A 7,382-nucleotide genomic window follows, 5' to 3' on the forward strand; every position below is an offset into this window, starting at 1 on the left:
AATAATATGATAACATTTATTTAAACAAATCACACACAAATCTCAAATAGTATAGAATTTCAGAGTTTACATAATCAAGAGATATCACATGAAATAACATAATATGTTTTAGGAAACATTTATCTTTAAATAGATTCGACGCGCCCATTCGACTCTCCACGCGCCTCCGATATCAATCACCTGAAACTGTTGAATATGGGATGAGCATACAGGGTACACTCAGTGTGGGAACATGCAATAATTGTCCATGTTAATAAAATGGTAACACATATTGTCATAACGTAACATAACTTCCATACGCACTGTGGCAATCCAAGGACTTTAATGTCCCGGACCCTATATGTGGGCCCCTGGCGACAATATAATGGTTGCAACCCTGTAACATGAAATCGCATTGTGGCATACCAAGGACGGTGAAGTCCTGGACCAATTATGCTGGCCCCTAGCGATAAATATTTTTACAACACATACGGTAAACACATAATATTAAAATGGACAAATATTAACCACGTGCATGTACTGAAATAAATCCCACACCTGAAACTTGAACTTTTGAGCTTTGAAAATTAACTGCAAGAATTTAAAGTTCACATCCTAGTCGCGCCGCACCTAGTCAGATAAATTTAAATAATAAGACATGAGGGCCTAATTAAACTTTAGAAAATAATTGAGATTATAGGATCATATAAAAATAATTGATCTAATAAATTTAAGTAGTAAAATATATTTTCTTATAAAAAGATTTGGGTGGGTTGATATTTATTTAATTAAAACTTGAGTATTTGATTTATAAAATTTTAATCCATTAAATATAATGAAATAAATAATGAGATGCATGCTTCTTTAAAAATTTGGGTTAGTGTTAAAAATACCAAGTTCAATTTAATTAAAAGAATTATGCAGCCCAAAGCAAAATAAATGCAGCCCAATTACTTAATTAATCTGAGCCCATTCCTAAGCCCATATTTCCTTCTCTCCCTTAAATCCCTAATCTAACACACACCACAACACACATAGCTCACGCCACCCTCTCCTCTCTCTCTCTCGCTCACTCTTCCCTTTCCCGATTCTCCCTCTCCTTCGGCCTCCTGTCGCCGCGCCACCGGACGGCACGCCGCCGCCGGGAGCCGCCGGCTCTGCCACCCCTTCCCATCTCCTCAACCTCTCTTCCTCTCCTCTTCTCTCCTCCGGTCTCTTGCCTCTCCTCGCCGCGCCAAGCCACGGCCGCGTCTCCTTCTCCGGCGACCTTCGCCACCACTACCGCCCTCTCGCGTCGACAGCGGCACAACCCAAGCGCCTCTCCCTCCGCCCTGACCGGAAGTACACAGCAGCGGCAGAGACCACGGTGCCGCTGCCCCTGTTTCCTCCTCTCTCGCCGTACGCCGCCCCTGCCTCCTTCTTCGCGCCCTCAGTCCGGCGGCCATCAACATAGGGGTTGTCGATGTCGCGCTTCACCGGCTGTCCAGCATCCGCTCACCAACAATTCCCATCCCTTCTATTTCTATTTTCTTTTCTTTTTGTAAAACAGTGAATATGATTTCGATCAATTTAATATCTGTATATGCATGTTTAAATTTATAAAAACAAGAATTTTGTGGGAGTTTGGTTGTTTTTCTGTAAATTGAAAGAAAGCAGAAATCTTTGCATATGAAAATAAACTATACAAGTTTTTGAGAATTACCGATGGAGATTCGGCAGTGGGAAGGAAACAGGATGAATCTTAAAAGACTGAATTTGTTTTGTTGATTTGTGAATTTGAGGATGATACAATGAGGTTTAAATAGATTGAATTGACTTGTTCGTCAAAGATTTGAACATGAACGTGTGAAGGAGATCAATCAAAGTTTGCTGCTTCAAAGTTTGCTGCTGTGGAAAAAAAATCAAATCTTACAGAAAGAAATCAAATTTGGCTAGCTGTAATGTTTGTCAAGATTTTAGAAATAAAATGAATGGCTGAAAATAAATTCAAAAGTTATGGCAAAAGAAGGATACACGTTACTGCTAGCAAAAATAATTACTGCAACAAGTCCTAAATGTGTTATGGGCTTCAGTTAAAAAAATATAGCCCAAGCAAATACCCAATAAGGCCCAATATTGAGAAATTATAGAAATATTTATTTATGGCCCAAAAGTAGGAAATTATGCAAATATTTATTCATGATTAAATCTTGAGTTAATGTATATAAGTATAAAATAAATTTCTATTGTTAAGAACATAATCTATGATTTAAAGTTATTTATCTAACTAGGGCGGTTAGATATCTGATAAGAATAAAAATAGGAATGGCTGGCTTGGAGACTTCTTTAAACAAATGTAAATAAATAGAGTAGAAATTGTTAATTTGCAGATACGAAAATAAGGTATCCAAATCCTTGAAATCATTAATAAACTATAAATGTTGAAGGTTGAATAATTGTTTTAGGATCATTGCAAAAGAATTTGGCACATTAATAACAATAAGCCCAACACTAACAAAATTTATGAAAATATTTTATTCTTAATCCAAAATTAATATAATGTCCATGATAAATATTTTTAAGTAAATAAATTTATTTAGGCCCAAATTTATATAAAAATATTTTTGGAATATAAAACTTTATTTCTATAGGTATAACCTAGAATTTAGAGTCATACATCTAGCTAGGGGCGCGACTAGATAATTCTCCACAAACTCGACTCATAGATTTATATTTTTAATATCTCGAAAATATAAAAATTTTCAAATAAAATTTGCAAAGGTAGTAAACGGTTTTGGGCTGTGACAAACCTACCCACTTAAAAGAATTTCGTCCTCGAAATTTGACAATTCATAGTTGCAATAATCTTCAACATAATAACTTGAATACTGAACTTGAACATTTTCTCATAATAACTTCAATCATTGCAGCAAATTCACTATACTTTCAACGTAAATAATTTATACTCATCCTCTTGAAAAATATTTGAAATATCTTTACTCATAGCTGCAATAATCTTCAACATATAATTTGAATACTAAACTTTCTCATAATAACTTGCATAATGAACTTGAACTTTCTGATAATAACTTCAATTATTGCAGCAAATTTCAACATACTTTCAACGTAAACAATTTATACTCATCCCTATAAAAATATTTTGAAATACTTTTAAAATACATTTACCTTGAAGTCGGAGCACGTAGAGGTCGAATGGATTTTCTCACACATGACATTTAAGAATTTTATGTAAAATATTTTGCAGAGTCTACAGGAAAGTAGACCTGCTCTGATACCATGCTGTAACACCCTAATCTAATTAAGGAGTTAAATATAAAATTTAAATAAATATTTAATGCGGAAGTCTTTTAAAACTCACTTTTAAAATAAATATTTTCGAAAATAATTTTAAGAAAAAGAAATCTTTAAATAAAATTGGTTTTTAAAGCACTTTTAAAACGATTTATAAGATATCAAAATTTTCAATAATGTATTCAAATATAAATCTTGATTTTTAAATCATAAATTTAACAACTTTATTTTCAAAACACGACATGAAGATGTCAGAAAAATAATTAACTAATCAATAAAACTTGTACTAAGGAAAAACTCTAAATATAAAATAATATCTTTTTAGCAGCGGAAAATATAACAAAATAAAATCTTTATATAATTAAAAATTATGTATGTATCCATATATATATTTTCGTAAAGATATAAATTCTTAAATAAATATTTGAAATGAATTTAAATATAAATTAAACAAGTCATGACATTAAAATAATAATATGATAACATTTATTTAAACAAATCACACACAAATCTCAAATAGTATAGAATTTCAGAGTTTACATAATCAAGAGATATCACATGAAATAACATAATATGTTTTAGGAAACATTTATCTTTAAATAGATTCGACGCGCCCATTCGACTCTCCACGCGCCTCCGATATCAATCACCTGAAACTGTTGAATATGGGATGAGCATACAGGGTACACTCAGTGTGGGAACATGCAATAATTGTCCATGTTAATAAAATGGTAACACATATTGTCATAACGTAACATAACTTCCATACGCACTGTGGCAATCCAAGGACTTTAATGTCCCGGACCCTATATGTGGGCCCCTGGCGACAATATAATGGTTGCAACCCTGTAACATGAAATCGCATTGTGGCATACCAAGGACGGTGAAGTCCTGGACCAATTATGCTGGCCCCTAGCGATAAATATTTTTACAACACATACGGTAAACACATAATATTAAAATGGACAAATATTAACCACGTGCATGTACTGAAATAAATCCCACACCTGAAACTTGAACTTTTGAGCTTTGAAAATTAACTGCAAGAATTTAAAGTTCACATCCTAGTCGCGCCGCACCTAGTCAGATAAATTTAAATAATAAGACATGAGGGCCTAATTAAACTTTAGAAAATAATTGAGATTATAGGATCATATAAAAATAATTGATCTAATAAATTTAAGTAGTAAAATATATTTTCTTATAAAAAGATTTGGGTGGGTTGATATTTATTTAATTAAAACTTGAGTATTTGATTTATAAAATTTTAATCCATTAAATATAATGAAATAAATAATGAGATGCATGCTTCTTTAAAAATTTGGGTTAGTGTTAAAAATACCAAGTTCAATTTAATTAAAAGAATTATGCAGCCCAAAGCAAAATAAATGCAGCCCAATTACTTAATTAATCTGAGCCCATTCCTAAGCCCATATTTCCTTCTCTCCCTTAAATCCCTAATCTAACACACACCACAACACACATAGCTCACGCCACCCTCTCCTCTCTCTCTCTCGCTCACTCTTCCCTTTCCCGATTCTCCCTCTCCTTCGGCCTCCTGTCGCCGCGCCACCGGACGGCACGCCGCCGCCGGGAGCCGCCGGCTCTGCCACCCCTTCCCATCTCCTCAACCTCTCTTCCTCTCCTCTTCTCTCCTCCGGTCTCTTGCCTCTCCTCGCCGCGCCAAGCCACGGCCGCGTCTCCTTCTCCGGCGACCTTCGCCACCACTACCGCCCTCTCGCGTCGACAGCGGCACAACCCAAGCGCCTCTCCCTCCGCCCTGACCGGAAGTACACAGCAGCGGCAGAGACCACGGTGCCGCTGCCCCTGTTTCCTCTCTCGCCGTACGCCGCCCCTGCCTCCTTCTTCGCGCCCTCAGTCCGGCGGCCATCAACATAGGGGTTGTCGATGTCGCGCTTCACCGGCTGTCCAGCATCCGCTCACCAACAATTCCCATCCCTTCTATTTCTATTTTCTTTTCTTTTTGTAAAACAGTGAATATGATTTCGATCAATTTAATATCTGTATATGCATGTTTAAATTTATAAAAACAAGAATTTTGTGGGAGTTTGGTTGTTTTTCTGTAAATTGAAAGAAAGCAGAAATCTTTGCATATGAAAATAAACTATACAAGTTTTTGAGAATTACCGATGGAGATTCGGCAGTGGGAAGGAAACAGGATGAATCTTAAAAGACTGAATTTGTTTTGTTGATTTGTGAATTTGAGGATGATACAATGAGGTTTAAATAGATTGAATTGACTTGTTCGTCAAAGATTTGAACATGAACGTGTGAAGGAGATCAATCAAAGTTTGCTGCTTCAAAGTTTGCTGCTGTGGAAAAAAAATCAAATCTTACAGAAAGAAATCAAATTTGGCTAGCTGTAATGTTTGTCAAGATTTTAGAAATAAAATGAATGGCTGAAAATAAATTCAAAAGTTATGGCAAAAGAAGGATACACGTTACTGCTAGCAAAAATAATTACTGCAACAAGTCCTAAATGTGTTATGGGCTTCAGTTAAAAAAATATAGCCCAAGCAAATACCCAATAAGGCCCAATATTGAGAAATTATAGAAATATTTATTTATGGCCCAAAAGTAGGAAATTATGCAAATATTTATTCATGATTAAATCTTGAGTTAATGTATATAAGTATAAAATAAATTTCTATTGTTAAGAACATAATCTATGATTTAAAGTTATTTATCTAACTAGGGCGGTTAGATATCTGATAAGAATAAAAATAGGAATGGCTGGCTTGGAGACTTCTTTAAACAAATGTAAATAAATAGAGTAGAAATTGTTAATTTGCAGATACGAAAATAAGGTATCCAAATCCTTGAAATCATTAATAAACTATAAATGTTGAAGGTTGAATAATTGTTTTAGGATCATTGCAAAAGAATTTGGCACATTAATAACAATAAGCCCAACACTAACAAAATTTATGAAAATATTTTATTCTTAATCCAAAATTAATATAATGTCCATGATAAATATTTTTAAGTAAATAAATTTATTTAGGCCCAAATTTATATAAAAATATTTTTGGAATATAAAACTTTATTTCTATAGGTATAACCTAGAATTTAGAGTCATACATCTAGCTAGGGGCGCGACTAGATAATTCTCCACAAACTCGACTCATAGATTTATATTTTTAATATATCGAAAATATAAAAATTTTCAAATAAAATTTGCAAAGGTAGTAAACGGTTTTGGGCTGTGACAAAACACGCCAATAGCTTCTTTAACACTGCATCCGGGACACGTGGCAATCTCTAACTGGAGCAAAAGAGACTAAAATAGGGTGAAGCTTGGGTTACACACGGGCGAGGGCCTTGGCACGCGGCGAGGGCTCGCTTGGGCGAGGGAATGAGGCGCCTCGGCGAGGCAGGGCCAAGCCTCGGCGCTGGCTAGGCGAGGGCCAAGGGAGGCCTCGGCGAGGAGGACTGCAGCTCGGCGATGGGAGGCTGGATCGGCGATGGGGGTGCTGAACTCGGCGAACAGTTGGGCGAGGCTGGAGCTCCTCGGCGCTGGCTGGGCGAGCAAACTGAAAACTCGGCGATGGGAGGCTGCTGAAGCTCGGCGATGGGAGGCTGGATCGGCGATGGGAAGGCTGCTGAACTCGGCGAGCAGTTGGGCGAGGCTGGAGCTCCTCGGCGCTGGCTGGGCGAGCAAACTGAAAACTCGGCGATGGGAGGGCTGCTGAAGCTCGGCGATGGGAGTGCTGAACTCGGCGATGGAGTGAAGACCCTCGGCGCTGGGGCTCGCCGAGGGGAAAGGGTGCTCGGCGATGGGGGAGCAGGCGCCCGGCGATGGGCGCGCGGGCCATGCGCACTCGGGCGAGAGTCTTGGGCAGCCCGACGACGGGTGTGAGCACGCCTCGACACCTTTTTGCTCCAGATTCGTCTGAGTTTAACATTTTTTCTTTTTTTAGAACCTCCCTGCAAAACATTACATCACCATCACAAACTACTAATAAAATCAATAAAATATGATTCCATTATATAACTATAAATCCCCGAAAATCATAACAATAAGGCATAAATCAATACCTGACAAGTAAGCGGTGCAGATCTAAGGCATCACAGGCTGAGAAAGGAGCTGG

General features: G+C 37.0%; 2 long non-coding RNA genes across 2 annotated transcripts; both read right to left on the bottom strand.

The window, feature by feature from the left end:
- Positions 1-2,106, bottom strand: LOC131016362 (uncharacterized). Its single transcript, XR_009098927.1, has 2 exons — positions 1,682-2,106; positions 1-609 (listed from the first exon to the last, which is right to left on the bottom strand). It is a non-coding gene; the product is annotated as an uncharacterized LOC131016362 (long non-coding RNA).
- Positions 2,107-3,740: 1,634 nt separating this feature from the next.
- LOC131016363 (uncharacterized) lies at positions 3,741-5,843 on the bottom strand. The gene is made up of 2 exons (XR_009098928.1): positions 5,419-5,843; positions 3,741-4,349 (listed from the first exon to the last, which is right to left on the bottom strand). It is a non-coding gene; the product is annotated as an uncharacterized LOC131016363 (long non-coding RNA).
- Between the last annotated feature and the right edge of the window lie 1,539 nt (positions 5,844-7,382).

The sequence above is a fragment of the Salvia miltiorrhiza genome, chromosome 3 (genome assembly GCF_028751815.1).
Source record: "Salvia miltiorrhiza cultivar Shanhuang (shh) chromosome 3, IMPLAD_Smil_shh, whole genome shotgun sequence".
Classification (NCBI taxonomy): Eukaryota; Viridiplantae; Streptophyta; class Magnoliopsida; order Lamiales; family Lamiaceae; genus Salvia; species Salvia miltiorrhiza.